The sequence below is a fragment of the Mustela putorius genome, unplaced genomic scaffold (genome assembly GCF_011764305.1).
Source record: "Mustela putorius furo isolate JIRA1106 unplaced genomic scaffold, ASM1176430v1.1 tig00003972_pilon_pilon_pilon, whole genome shotgun sequence".
NCBI classification, from domain to species: Eukaryota; Metazoa; Chordata; class Mammalia; order Carnivora; family Mustelidae; genus Mustela; species Mustela putorius.
Genome location: NW_025422115.1, coordinates 14944218 through 14958892, shown reverse-complemented (window position 1 = coordinate 14958892; position 14675 = coordinate 14944218). Strand labels below are relative to the sequence as shown.

At 39.1% G+C, this 14675-nt stretch overlaps 1 non-coding gene and 1 pseudogene across 1 annotated transcript; both read right to left on the bottom strand.

Moving 5' to 3' along the window:
* Positions 1-6393: 6393 nt before the first annotated feature.
* Positions 6394-6498, bottom strand: LOC123389413. Its single transcript, XR_006604017.1, has one exon. It is a non-coding gene; the product is annotated as a U6 spliceosomal RNA (small nuclear RNA).
* A 3292-nt stretch (positions 6499-9790) lies between these two features.
* On the bottom strand, positions 9791-14106 carry LOC101680080 (annotated as a pseudogene).
* Positions 14107-14675: the final 569 nt, after the last annotated feature.

Sequence of the window (14675 nt, the reverse complement as noted above, 5' to 3'; positions counted from 1 at the left end):
GGAAAATGAGGTAGAAGAGAAGTCAGTGATAAGAAGATAAAGTAATGGAAATTTAAAAAGCTGAAAAGAAGAGAGGAAAACAACTACTGGATCACAAAGGGAGGCTTCAAGGAGTAAGTGATTCCATAAAGCAAAATAATATCCAGATAATAAGAGTCTCAGAAAATGAAGAGAGAGAGGGCCAGAGGTTTATTTGAACAAATTATAGCTGAGAACTTCCCTAATCTTGGGAAGGAAACAACAAGCATTCAAATCCATGAAGCAGAGGGAGCACCTACACCTTAAAATCAATAAAAAAATAGGTCAACCCCTTGACATATAATAGTGAAGCTTATAAGTGTCAGAGATAAAGAGAAAATCCTGAAAGAAGCTGGGGATAAGAGGTCTTTGACACTAGGGCTGGTGACAGACTTGTCCACAGAGACCTGGTAATCCAGAAAGGACTGGAATGATATATTCAAGGTGCTAAATGGGAAAAATATGCTGCCAATAACATTTTATCCAGCAAGGCTGCCATTCAGAATAGGAGAGATGAAGAGTTTCTCAGAGAAACAAAAACTAAAGGAATTTGTGAACATCAAACCAGTCCTGCAAGAAATACTAAAGAGGATCCTTTGAATGAAGAGAGAGTCCAAAGGTAACATAGACCAGAAAGGAACAGAAACAATCTACAGGAACAGTGACTTCATAGGCAATACAACAGCACTAAATTCATAACTTTCAATAATTATTCTGAATGCAAATGGGCTAAATGCTCCAATCAAAAGACATAAGGTATCAGAATGGATTTTTTTTTAAAAAGACCCATAAATATGCTATCTATAAGAGACCTATTTTATACCCAAAGACACCTCCAGATTGAAAGTGGGGGGATAGAGAACTATTTATCATACTAATGGGCATCAAAAGAATCTGGAATAGCAATCTTTATCTCAGATAAATTAGCTTTTAAACCAAAGACTGTAATAAGAGATAAAAAGGACATTATAGGGGCGCCTGGGTGGCTCAGTGTGTTAAGGCCTCTGCCTTCGGCTCAGGTCATGATCTCAGGGTCCTGGGATCGAGCCCCGCATCGGGCTCTCTGCTCAGCGGGGAGCCTGCTTCCTTCTCTCTCTCTGCCTGCTTGTGATCCCTCTCTGTCAAATAAATAAATAAAATTTTTTTAAAAAGGACATTATATCACAATAAAGGGCTCTATCCAACAAGAAGATCTAAGTTATAAATATTTATGCTTCTAACCAGGGAGCAGCTAATTATATAAACCAACTAATAACCAAATTAAAGAAACACATTGATAATAATACAATAGTAGGGCACTTTAATACCCCACTCACAATAATGGACAGATCATCTTAGTAGATCAATGAAGAAACAAGGGCTTTGAATGACACAAAGGACCAGATGGACTTTATAGTCATACTTAGAACATTTCCTCCTAACAGAATACACATTCTTGTCAACTGCACATAGAACATCCTTCAGAATAGATAATATACTGGGCTACAAATCAGGTCTCAGCTGGTACCAAAAGATTGTAATTATTCCATGTGTATTCAAACTACAACACTTTAAAACTTGAACTCAATTACAGGAGAAAATTTGGAAGGAACACAAATACATGGAGGTTAAAGAGCATCCTACTAAGGAATGAATGGGTCAAGCAGGAACTTAAAGAAGAATTTTAAAAATAAATGAAAATGAGGGGAGCCTGGGTAGCTCAGTGGGTTGGGCCTCTGCCTTTGGCTCAGGTCATGGCCTTAGGGTCCTGGGATTGAGCCCCCCGTTGGGCTCTCTGCTCAGCGGGGAGCCTGCTTCCCCCTCTCTCTGCCTGCCTCTCTGCCTGCTTGTGATCTGTGACTGTCAAAGAAATAAATAAAATCTTTTAAAAAGTACATGAAAATGAAAACACGACAGTTTAGGACCTTTGGGATGCAGCAATGGTGGTCCTAAGAGGGAAGTACATAACAATATAGTCCTTTCTCAAGAAACAAGAAAAACCCCAAATACACAATCTAACCTTACATCTAAAGGAGGCAAAAGAGGAATAGCAAATAAAGCCAAAATCCAGCAGGAGAAGGGAAATAATAAAGATTAGAACATGAACCAATGACAGAAATTTTTTTAAAAACGGAACAGCACTGAAATTAGAATCTGGTTCTTTGAAAGAATTAATAAGATTGATAAACCCCTAGCCAGATTTGTCCAAAAGAAAAGAGAAATCACCCAAAACTATAAAATAATGAATGAAAAAGGAGATCAGAGCCAATACCAAAGAAACACAATTATAAGAGAATATTATGAGCAATTATACTGGCAACAAATTATGCAATTTGGAAGAAATGGAGGCATTCCTAGAAACTTAAACTACCAAAACTGACACAGGAAGAAATAGAAAACCTGAGCAGACCCATAATCAGCAAAGACATTGAATAAGTAATCAAAAATCTCCCAACAGCTTTCTGCCCGTGGACGCCACCGAGTAAGCATCGCTGAAGTCTCCCCTCCCACCGCCGTCATGTCTAAGTCAGAGTCTCCCAAAGAGCCTGAACAGCTGCGGAAGCTCTTCATCGGAGGTCTGAGCTTTGAAACAACCGATGAGAGTCTGAGGAGCCATTTTGAGCAATGGGGAACACTTACGGGCTGTGTGGTAATGAGAGATCCGAACACCAAGCGCTCCAGAGGCTTTGGGTTTGTCACATACGCCACTGTGGAGGAGGTGGATGCAGCCATGAATGCAAGGCCACAGAAGGTGGATGGAAGAGTTGTGGAACCAAAGAGGGCTGTCTCAAGAGAAGATTCTCAAAGACCTGGTGCCCACTTAACTGAAAAAGATTTTTGTTGGTGGCATTAAAGAAGACACTGAAGAACATCATCTAAGAGATTATTTCGAACAGTATGGGAAAATCGAAGTGATTGAGATCATGACTGACCGAGACAGTGGCAAAAAGAGGGGTTTTGCTTTTGTAACATTTGATGACCATGATTCTGTAGACAAGATTGTCATTCAAAAATACCATACTGTGAATGGCCACAACTGTGAAGTAAGGAAAGTGCTCTCTAAGCAAGAGATGGCTAGTGCTTCATCCAGCCAAAGAGGTCGAAGTGGTTCTGGAAACTTTGGTGGTGGTCGTGGAGGTGGTTTTGGTGGGAATGACAACTTTGGTCGCGGAGGAAACTTCAGTGGTCGAGGTGGCTTTGGTGGCAGTTGAGGTGGTGGTGGATATGGTGGCAGTGGGGATGGCTATAACAGATTTGGTAATGATGGAAGCAACTTTGGAGGTGGCGGAAGCTATAATGATTTTGGCGATTACAACAATCAATCCTCAAATTTTGGACCCATGAAAGGAGGCAATTTTGGAGGCAGAAGCTCTGGCCCTTATGGTGGTGGAGGCCAATACTTCGCCAAACCACGAAACCAAGGTGGCTATGGTGGTTCCAGCAGCAGCAGCAGCTATGGCAGTGGCAGAAGGTTTTAATTACTGCCAGGAAACAAAGCTTAGCAGGAGAGGAGAGCCAGAGAAGTGACAGGGAAGCTACAGGTTACAACAGATTTGTGAACTCAGCCAAGCACAGTGGTGGCAGGGCCTAGCTGCTACAAAGAAGACATGTTTTAGACAATACTCATGTGTATGGGCAAAAAAGCTCAAGGACTGTATTTGTGACTAATTGCATAACAGGTTATTTTAGTTTCTGTTCTGTGGAAAGTGTAAATCATTCCAACAAAGGGTTTTAATGTAGATTTTTTTTTTTGCACCCATGCTGTTGATTGCTAAATGTAATAGTCTGATCATGACGCTGAATAAATGTGTCTTTTTTTAAAATGTGCTGTGTAAAGTTAGTCTACTCTGAAGCCATCTTGGTATACTACCCCAACAGTGTGAAGTTAGAATTCCTTCAGGGTGATGCCAGGTTCCATTCGAAATTTATTTGCAACCTGCTTGGGCACAGAAGCCATTGTCTCCACAAACCTTGGTGTAGTTGAACTGACAGTTAATATGTTGTGACTTGGAGTTCACCATTAAAAGGTCACCCAAGCAAAGTCCTGGAGTTTATTTGGTTATTAATACGATTGTTGGCACATCCTATGCAATATATCTAAATTGAATTATGGTATCAGATAAAATTATAGATGGGATTAAAGCTTGTGTATCATCCATTATCATGTGTAATCAATAAATGATTTAATATTCTCTTTAAAAAAAATCTCCCAACAAACAAGAATCCAGGGACAGATGACCTGCTAATAGAATTCTACCAAACATTTAAAGAAGAATTACTACTTAATCTTCTGAAACTGTCTCAAAAAATATAAATGGAAGGAAAACCTCCAAACTCATTCTATGAAGCCAGAATTACTTTGATTCCCAAACCAGAAAAAGACCCTCACCAAAAAGGAGAATTACAGACCAAATTTCTGATGAAGATGGATGGAAAAATTCTTACCAAGATACTAGCTAATAAGATCCAACAGTACATTAAAAAGATTATTCACCATGACCAAGTCAGATTTATTCCTGGGGTGCAAAGTTGGTTCAACATCTACAAATCAAACAATGTGATACAGCAAATTAATAAAAGAAAAGACAAGAAACATATGGTCTTCTCAATAGATGCAGAAAAACATTTGACAAAACACAGCTCTAACCTTCTTTTTTTTTTTAAAAAGTATTTTTTTGGGACGCCTGCGTGGCTCAGTTGGTTAAACAGCTGCCTTCGGCTCAGGTCATGATCCCGGGGTCCTGGGATCGAGTCCCACATCGGGCTCCTTGCTCCATGGGGAGCCTGCTTCTCCCTCTGACTCTGCCTGCCACTCTGTCTGCCTGTGCTCGCTCTCGCTCTCTCTCTCTGACTAAATAAATTAAAAAAAAAATCTTAAAAAAAAATTTAAAAAAAGAAAGTATTTTTTATTTATTTTCGGCATAACAGTATTCATTATTTTTTCACCACACCCAGTGCTCCATGCAATCCGTGCCCTCTGTAATACCCACCACCTGGTACCCCAACCTCCCACCCACCCACTAGTTCAAACCCCTCAAATTGTTTTTTAGAGTCCATAGTCTCTCATGGTACACCTCCCCTTCCAATTTCCCCCAACTCCCTTCTCCTCTCTAACTCCCCATATCCTCCATACACAGCTCTATCCTTGATAAAAACTCTCTGCTGTGTAGGGATAGAAGGAACATACCTCAATACCATAAAAGCCATATATGAAAAGCCCACAGCTAGTATCATCCTCAAGGGGGGAAAATGAGAGCTTTTCCCCTAAGGTAAGGAACACAACCGGGATGTCTACTCTCACCACTGCTATTCAACATAGTACTAGAAGTACTAGCCTCAGCAATCAGACAACAAAAATAAGTAAAAGGCATCCAATCAGCAAAGAAGTCAAACTTCCACTCTTTGCAGATGACATAATACTCTTTGTAGAAAACCCAAAAGACTCCACCCCAAAATTGCTAGAACTGATATAGGAATTCAGCAAAGTTTCAGGATATAAAATCAACACACCGAAGTCTGTTGCATTTCTACACGCCAACAATAAAGCATCAGAAAAAGTAATCAATGAATTGATCCTATTTGCAATTACACAAAAAACCAAAATGATAACTAGGAATAAACCTAACTAAAGAGGTAAAGATCCATACTCTGACAACTATAGAACACTTATGAAAGGAATTGAAGAGGACACAAAGAAAAATATGAAAAGCATTCCATGTTCATGGATTGGAAGAACAAACATTGTTAAAATGTCTATACTACACAAAGCAATCTACACATTTAATGCAATTCTTACCAAAATACCATCACCATTTTTCACAGGGCTGGAACAACTGATGCTAAAATTTGTATGGAAATTTGTATGGAAACCAGGAAAGACTCCAAATAGCCAAAGGAAAGTAAAAAAAGAAACCCAAAGCTGGAGGCATCACAATACTGGACTTTAGGCTACATTACAAAGCTGTAGTCATCAAGACAGTATGGTACTGGCATAAAAACAGACACATAGATCAAAGGAACAGAACAGAGAATCCAGAAATGGACCCTCAAATGTATGGTCAACTACTCTTTGAGAAAGCAAGAATGAATATTCAATGCAAAAAAGACAGTCTCCTCAACAAATATTATTGGGAAAACTGGACAGCCACAGGTACAATGAAACTGGACCACTGTCTTTACACCATAAACAACAACAAAAAAAGACTCAAAGTGGGTGAAAGGCCTTCCTGTCCTGTGAGACAGGAATCCATCAAAATCCTAGAAGAGAACACAGACAATAACCTCTTTGACCTTGGCCACAGCAACTTCTTTCTAGACACATCTCCAAAGGCAAGAGAAACAACTTTGGGACTTTATCAGGATAAAAAGCTTCTGCATAACAAAGAAACAGCCAACAAAACTAAAAGGCAACCTACAGAATATGAGAATATATTTGCAAATGTCTTGCTAATCTTCTCTGTATCATTCCAACTTTAGTATATGTACTGCCGAAGCGAGCACACAAATGTCTTGTCGGATAAAGGGCTAGTATCATATATATATATATATATATATATATATATATATATATATATATATATATATATATAATTTATCAACCTGAACACCCAAAAAAACAAAGAAAAAATCCAGTCAAGAAATGGGCAGAAGACATGAAAACGCATTTCTCCAGAGAAGACATACAAATGGCTAACAGACACATGCAGATTGCTCAACATCACTCAGCATCAGGGAAATACAAATCAAAACCACAATGAGATATCACCTCACACCAGTCTGAATGGATAATATCAACAACTCAGGTAACAACAGACATTAGCTAGAATGTGGAAAAAGGGGTGCACTCATACTGTTGGTGGGATGTAAACTGGTTCAGTCACTCTGGAAAACAGTTTGGAGCTCCCTCATAACGTTAAAAATTGAACTACCCTATGACCCAGCAATTGCACTACTTGGTATTTATCCAAAAGGTACAAATATAGTGATTTAAAGGGGCACATGCACCCCAATATTTATAACTGCAAAGTCCACAGTAGCCAAAATATAGAAAGCCCAGATGTCCATTGACAGATAACTAGATAAAGAAGATGTGGTATATATATATATACCACATCTTCTTCTATCTATCTATCTATCTATCTATACTGAATATTACTTAGCCACCAAAAGAATGAAATCTTGCTAGTTGAAACAATGTGGATGGAACTAGAGGGTATTATGCTAAATGAAATAAGTCAGTCAGAGAAAGACTGATGTCTGTCATATGTGGAATTTAAGAAACAAAACAGATGAACATAAGGGAAGAGAAGGAAAAGTAAAATAAGATAAAAACAGAGATGAAGGCAAATCACAGGAGACTATGGTTAAGAGGACAAACTGCGGGTTGCTGGACGGGTGGCAGGTGGGGCGATGGGTTAAATAGGTTATGGGTTTCAAGGAAGGCACTTTTGGGGGTGAGCAATGGGTGTTATATGTGGGTGATGAATCGCTAGATTCTATTCCTGAAATGGGAACTGCTTCTTACAAGTTTTGGTATGATGTGTTTTCATTTTCTTCTTTTTTTTCAACAAAAGTTGAAAAACATAACAGTATTTATTATTTATTATTTCTGTACCACACCCAGTGCTCCATTCAATCCCTTCCCTCTATAATACCCACCACCTGGTACCTCAACCTCCCACCCCCTGTCCCTTCAAAACCCTCAGATTGTTTTTCAGAGTCCATAGTCTCTTATGATTCATCTCCCCTTCCAATTTCCCTCAACTCCCTTCTCCTCTCTAACTCCCCATGTCCTCCATGTTATTTGTTATGCTCCACAAATAAGTGAAACCATATGGTAATTGACTCTCTCTGCTTGACTTATTTTACTCAGCATAATCTCTTCCAGTCCCGTCCATCTTGCTACAAAAGTTGGGTATTCGTCCTTTCTGATGGAGGCATAATACTCCATCATGTATATGGACCACATCTTCCTTATCCATTTCTCTGTTGAAAGGCATCTGGGTTCTTTGCACAGTTTGGCGATCATGGCCATTGCTGCTATCAACATTGGGGTACAGATGGCCCTTCTTTTCACTACATCTGTATCTTTGGGGTACATACCCAATAGTAAAATTGCAGGGCCATGGGAAGTTTTATTTTTAATTTCTTGAGGAATCTCCACACTGTTCTCCAAAGAGGCTGCACCAACTTGCATTCCCACCAACAGTGGAAGAGGGTTCCCCTTTCTCCACATCTCCTCCAACACATGTTGTTTCCTGTCTTGCTAATTTTGGCCATTCAAACTGGTGTAAGGTGATATCTCAATGTGATTTTCATTTGAATCTCCCTGAGGGCCAGTGATGATGAATATTTTTTCATGTGTCTGATAACCATTTGTATGTCTTCATTGGAGAAGTGTCTGTTCATATCTTCTGCCCATTTTTTGATATGATTACCTGTTTTGTATGTGTTGAGTTTGAGGAGTTCTTTATAGATCCTGGATATCAACCTTTTGTCTGTACTGTCATTTGCAAATATCTTCTCCCATTCCGTGGGTTGCCTCTTTGTTTTGTTGACTGTTTCCTTTGCTGTGCAGAAGCTTTTGATTTTGATGAAGTCCCAAAAGTCAAAGAGGAGAATTTCAGGCCAATATCACTGATGAATATGGATGCTAAGATTCTCAAAAAGATCCTAGCAAACAGGATCTAACAGCACATTAAAAAGATTATCCACCATGACCAGGTGGGATTCATCCCTGGGCTACAAGGATGGTTCAACATTTGCAAATCAATCAATGTGATAGAACAAATTAATATGAGAAGAGAGAAGAATCACATGGTCCTCTCAATCGATGCAGAAAAAGCATTTGACAAAATCCAGCATCCGTTCCTGATTAAAACGCTTCAGAGTATAGGGATAGAGGGAATATTCCTGAACTTCATCAAATCTATCAATGAAAGACCCACAGCAAATATAATCTTCAATGGGAAAAAGCTTGCAGCCTTCCCGTTGAGATCAGAAACACGACAAGGATGTGTTTTCATTTTCATTTGTTTCAAAATATTTTCTAATTTCTCTTTTTTTAAAAGATTTTATTTATTTATTTGACAGACAGAGATCACAAGTAGGCTGAGAGGCAGGCAGAGAGAGAGGAGGAAGCAGGCTCCCTGCTGAGCAGAAAGCCCAATGTGGGGCTCGATCCCAGGACCCTGGGATCATGATCTGAAGGCAGAGGCTTTAAACCACTGGGCTACCAAGGTACCCCATAATTTCTCTCTCTCTCTTTTTTTAAAGATTCATTTATTTATTTTAGAGAGGGAGAGAGAGAGAGTAGGAGTGGGAGGGCAGAGGGAGAGGGAGAGAGAATCTCAAGCAAACTCTGCCCTGAGTGTAGAGCCCAACCTAGGGTTCAATCCTAGGACCCTGGTTTATGACCTGAGCTGAAACCAAGAGTTGCATGCCCAACAAATTGTATCACCCAGCTGCCTCTCTAATTTCTCTTCTGATTTCTTCATTGGTATTTGAGTGTATTTTTTATTTTCATATATTTGTGGGTATTTCCATTTTCCTTCTTTTTTTTTTTTAGAGGGAGGGCTTTGTACAATATACTTTATATTGATGGCATTGATAGTATATGACAAGGTAGAGCTCCCCAAGTCCCTCCCCTTCTTCAGAGGGTCTAGGATGGAAACTGTGTAGGGCTGGGGAGATTCTCAGGGTGTTGGGGGATGAATTGGAGCCAAGACTCTCCAGCAGCTGAGGACCTCTCTCTTCCTCTTGCTCTCAGTGGGCCAGGTGGTCCAGGGCACTCTTATTCTTTAGAGGTCATGTGGACTGTAAGGTCTACCATCCATTTGATGTAGCCAAATTCATTGTCATACTAGGAAATGAGCTTGACACAGTGGTCATTGAGAGCAATGCCAGCCCTGGCATTGAAAGTGGAAGAGTGGGTGTCACTGTTGAAGTTGTAGGAGACACCTTGGTCTTCAGTGTAGCCCAGAATGCCCTTGAAGGGACCCTCTGATGCCTGCTTCACCACTTTCTTGATATCATCATATTTGGCAGCTTTCTTCAGGAAGCAGGTCAGATCCATGACTGACACATTGGTTATGGGGACATTTAAGACCATGACATTAAGCTTCTCATTCATTTCAGGGATGACCTTGTTTATAACCTTGGCAGTGCTAGTAGAAGCAGGGATGGTTTTCTGTACAGGCCCTCATTCATCATGCCACAGCTTCCCAGAGGGGCCATCCATAGTCTTCTGGGTGGCAGTGTTGGCATGGACTGTGGTCATCAGTCCCTCCATGACAGCAAAGCTATTATGAATGACCATGGCCAGAAGGGTCAAATAGTTGATGGTGCAGGAGACATTGTGGATAATCTTGAATAAGTGGTCATAACTATGGTTCACACCCATCACAAACATAGGGGCATAAGCAGAAAGGGCAGAGATGAGGACCTTGTTGGCCCTACCCATCAAGGGAGCCCCAGCCTTCTCCATGGTGGGGAAGAGACTCCATAACATACTCAGCACCAGCATCACCCTATTTGATGTTGGCAGGATATCATTCATGGAAGATGGAGATGGGGTTTTCATTGACAATAAGTTTCCCATTCTCTGTCTTAATCATGCTGTTGAATTTGCAGTGGGTGGACTCATACTGGAACATGAAGACCATGTAGTTGAGGTCAGTGAAGGGATCATTAGTGGTCCACTTTGCCAGACTTAAAAGCAGCCCTGGTAAACAGGTGCCCAATATGGCCAAAATTCTTTTATTCCAGCCTTCACCATCATGTGTCAGGGACATGGCTGGCATTGCACCAGAAAATGCCACTACGTATTAAACAGAGCAGAGAGCTCCTTCTGGTGTTGATTTCCAGTTTCATCATTATGAAAAAAGATGTTTTGTATGATTGCAGTCTTTTAAATTTTCTAAAGACTTATTTTGTAGCCTAACATCTGGTCTATTATGGAGAATGTTCCTTATACACTTAAGAAAAATGTGTATTCTGCTGTTGTTGAGTAGTGTTCTGTATGTGTTTTTTAGGTCAGATTGATTTTTTTAAAACTTACTACAAAGTTATAATGATCATAACATACAGTAATCATAACCATGTGGTACTGGCACAAAGACAGACATATAGACCAATGAAATAGAATAGAAATCTCATAAAGAAACCCTCAGATAAGTGGTCAAATGATTTTTGACCAAATAAGGAAATAGAATACTTGGATAATATGTCCTTAGCATTTTAATAATAGTTTTTAAAAATCGTACTCTGATAATTCCAACATCCCTGCCATATGTGAGTCTGGTTCTTTTGCTTGCTCTACCACTTTAAACTGTTTTTTGCCTGTTAGTATGCTTGTAATTTTTGTTTAAACATGTATATGATGTAGTGGCGATGCTGGCAGGCTGGCTCCAGGGTCCCAGAGAGAGTCCTGCAGGACCAGTCAGCAGGGCTACGCATATGGAAATCAAACTTGAGATAGCAGGAGGTAAAAGTGGAGTTTACTGAAAATATAGAGGGATTTGCAGATAGAGACAGAGTGTCTGGGAGACTCAGAAAGGAAAGGAGGGAGTCTTGTCTTTCATCAGCCTCCAACCTGATATCCAAACTAATCCACCATTTCTGTCACCACTCTGAGCCAGGCAAGACAAAAACCAGTTCCCCCAACAACCCCCAGATGAGTCATAACATTGTAGACGACTCCCACTTTTTTCCTTTCACCCTAAGGGAGGGACCAGAAATTAAGCAGCTTCCTCTTAAATCTATGCCAGGGAGGAAGTCGGCAAGGGTGATAAAAAATGCGATGAAATTTTTGTTTAGAATGTTTTGAGTCCAACTTTTTCTTGATTGTGTATTTGTTTGTTGCTACAGATTCTTCTCCTTCTTCTCCTCCTCTTCCTCCTCTTCCTCCTCCTCCTTCTTTTTTAGAGAGAGACAGAGAGAGGGGTGAGAAGGGCAGAAGGAGAGGGAGAGAGAGAATGTTAAGCAGACTCTGATCCGAGTGTAGAGCACTGACCCGAGCAGAAATTAAGATTCAGATGCTTAGTCAGCTAAGCCACCCAGGTGACGTGTGCACACCCCATCCCAAGCCCCACTTTTTTTTTTTTTAAGTAGGCTCTCTATTCAGTGTGGACCCCAACAGGGGGCTTGAATTCACTCATGACTCTGGGATCAAGGCCTGAGCTGAGATCAAGAGTCAGACACCCAGGTGCCCTATGTTGCTGTGGGTTCTTAACTGGTTTATAGAATACTCACAAAGCTACTTTGATCAGTATGATGTTTACTCGGTATTTCTGTGGAAGAACAAGGGCCTAGGGTTTCCTATTCTGCTATCTTGCTCACACCAACCAATATTTATCTTTTCTATGTGGTAAAATTATGTAATAATTTTGAGATTCATCCATTTTGTGATAAAACTTGGACCAGTCATTTTCTCCTTTTAAATAATTAGTAATACTCCATTGTCTGAATATAGCACAATTTATTTATCCATTTTTCCCAGTTATGTACTTTGAGTTGTATCTAGTTTTCACTATCATGAATGTTCACTATCATAAGAACATTCATGTACAAATCTTTGTGTAGAGGTAAATCTTCATTTCCCTTGGGTAAATACATACAAATAGAATTACTATACCATAGTGTGTGTGTGTGTGTGTGTGTGTGTGTGTGTGTAAATAAGATAAAACTTGGATCATTCTTTCCTTTATATGTAAATATAAATACATAAACACACATGCACATATATACATAAATTGGGAAAAATATATAACACTTTTTGATAAGAGGTTTTACAATTTTGATAGAATCAATTTATCATTTTTTAAAAAAATATTGACTAAAGAGGTTAGTACTTCTTTTGTCTTAAGAAGTTTTAGCTACATCTACTCTAAGATTATGAAATTATGCTCTTATGTTTTCTTCTGGAAGCTTTCTTTATATCTTGAGGTTTCAATTTAGGTCTATGTCCATATTGAGTTAATTTCTTTTTTTAAAAAATATTTTATTTATTTATTTGATGGAGAGATCACAAGTAGACAGAGAGGCAGGCAGAGAGAGAGGGGGAAGTAGGCTTCCCGCTGAACAGAGAGCCCGATGCAGAGCCCAATGCGGGGCTCAATCCCAAGACCCTGAGATCAGGACCTGAGTGAAGGCAGAGGCTCAACCCAATGAGTTACCCAGGTGCCCCTGTATTGAGCTAATTTCTATAGATGGTGTGTGAAAGGAGAAGCTTCAGGTTTTTTCCACATGGTTATGGCATTATTTAGAAGCACGGTTTTTTTTAAAGACCCTTTCTATTTCTCCTTTCATTGAATTATTTTAGCAACTTTACAGAGTATCAACTGACCATGCAGGAGGGCTTGTCTTTGTTCATTTGGGCTGCTATAACAGAATATCGTAGACTGGGTGGCTAATAAACAACAGAATTTTATTTCTCAAAGTTCTGAAGGCTGGGAAGCCCAAGATCAAGGTGCTGGCAGATACGGTGTCTGGTAAGAGCCTACTTCTTGGCTCATAGACCTGTAACCTCACATAAGTGGAAGAGATGAAGGAACCTTTTGGGATCTCTTTTCTAAGGACACAAATCCTATTCATGAAGACTCCACCATCACGACCTAATCAACTTTCAAAGCAACCAACATAAATTTCAAGATAGGAATTTTGAGGGGCATCTGCCTGGCTCAGGTGGTAGAGCATGCAACTCTTGATCTCAGCATTTTGAGTCCAAACCCAACATTGGGTGTAGAAGTTACTTAAAAATTTAAAAAATATATGAATTTGGGGGGACAAAAGATTCAGTCTATAGCAGGATTTATTTCTCACTATTCTTCTCCGTTAATCTATTTGTACATCCTTATTCCAGACCACACTTTTAATTACTGTGGTTTTATAAAACTGGTATTGTGTCTTCATTGGACGTTTTATAGAATTCACCAGTGAATCTAAATAGAGATTTTCTTTGAAGGAAGGTTTTATATTACAGATTCAATTATTTTCTCCTACCAATATGGAATTTTTCAGATTTTCTACTTTTTTTAAAATTTCATCTGTTTGGAAAGTCATGTTTCTAAGAAATTTATGTTTCTTTTGAATTTTTAAATTTACCGCCATGAAGTTTTTCATACAATTCTTTTTAACATCCTTTTATTTGATAAGAAATCACTGGCGTCTCCCTTTTTATTTTTGCAGTTGGTAATTTATATTTTTCTAAAATCAGTTTTACTAGGATATAACAACTCTATTACTTTTTTTTAAAAGTAAGCTTTAAGCCCAATGTGGGGCTTGAACCCATGACCCCAAGATTAAGAGTTGCATACTCCACTGCCTGAGCTAGCCAAGAGCCCCTCTATAATTTTTTAAAAGGCAGCTTTTTTGTTCGATCATCTGTTTTCTAGTTCACTGATACTTGTCCTTAACTTTATTGTTTCTTTCACTTCTATTTTCTTCGGATTTCATTTGCTTTTTTTTCCCTAATGTTTTTGAGGTGGAAGTTTAGATAATTGATTTTAACCCTTTCCTATTTTATAATATACACATTTCATATATAAACTTTCCCTCTGAGCATTCATTTAGATGCATCTTGCAAATTTGGATGTTGCTTTTTCGTTGTTAATTCAGCATATTTAAAATTTTCCATTTTGATTTCTCCTTTTATCAAAAGGTTATTTAGAGGTACATTA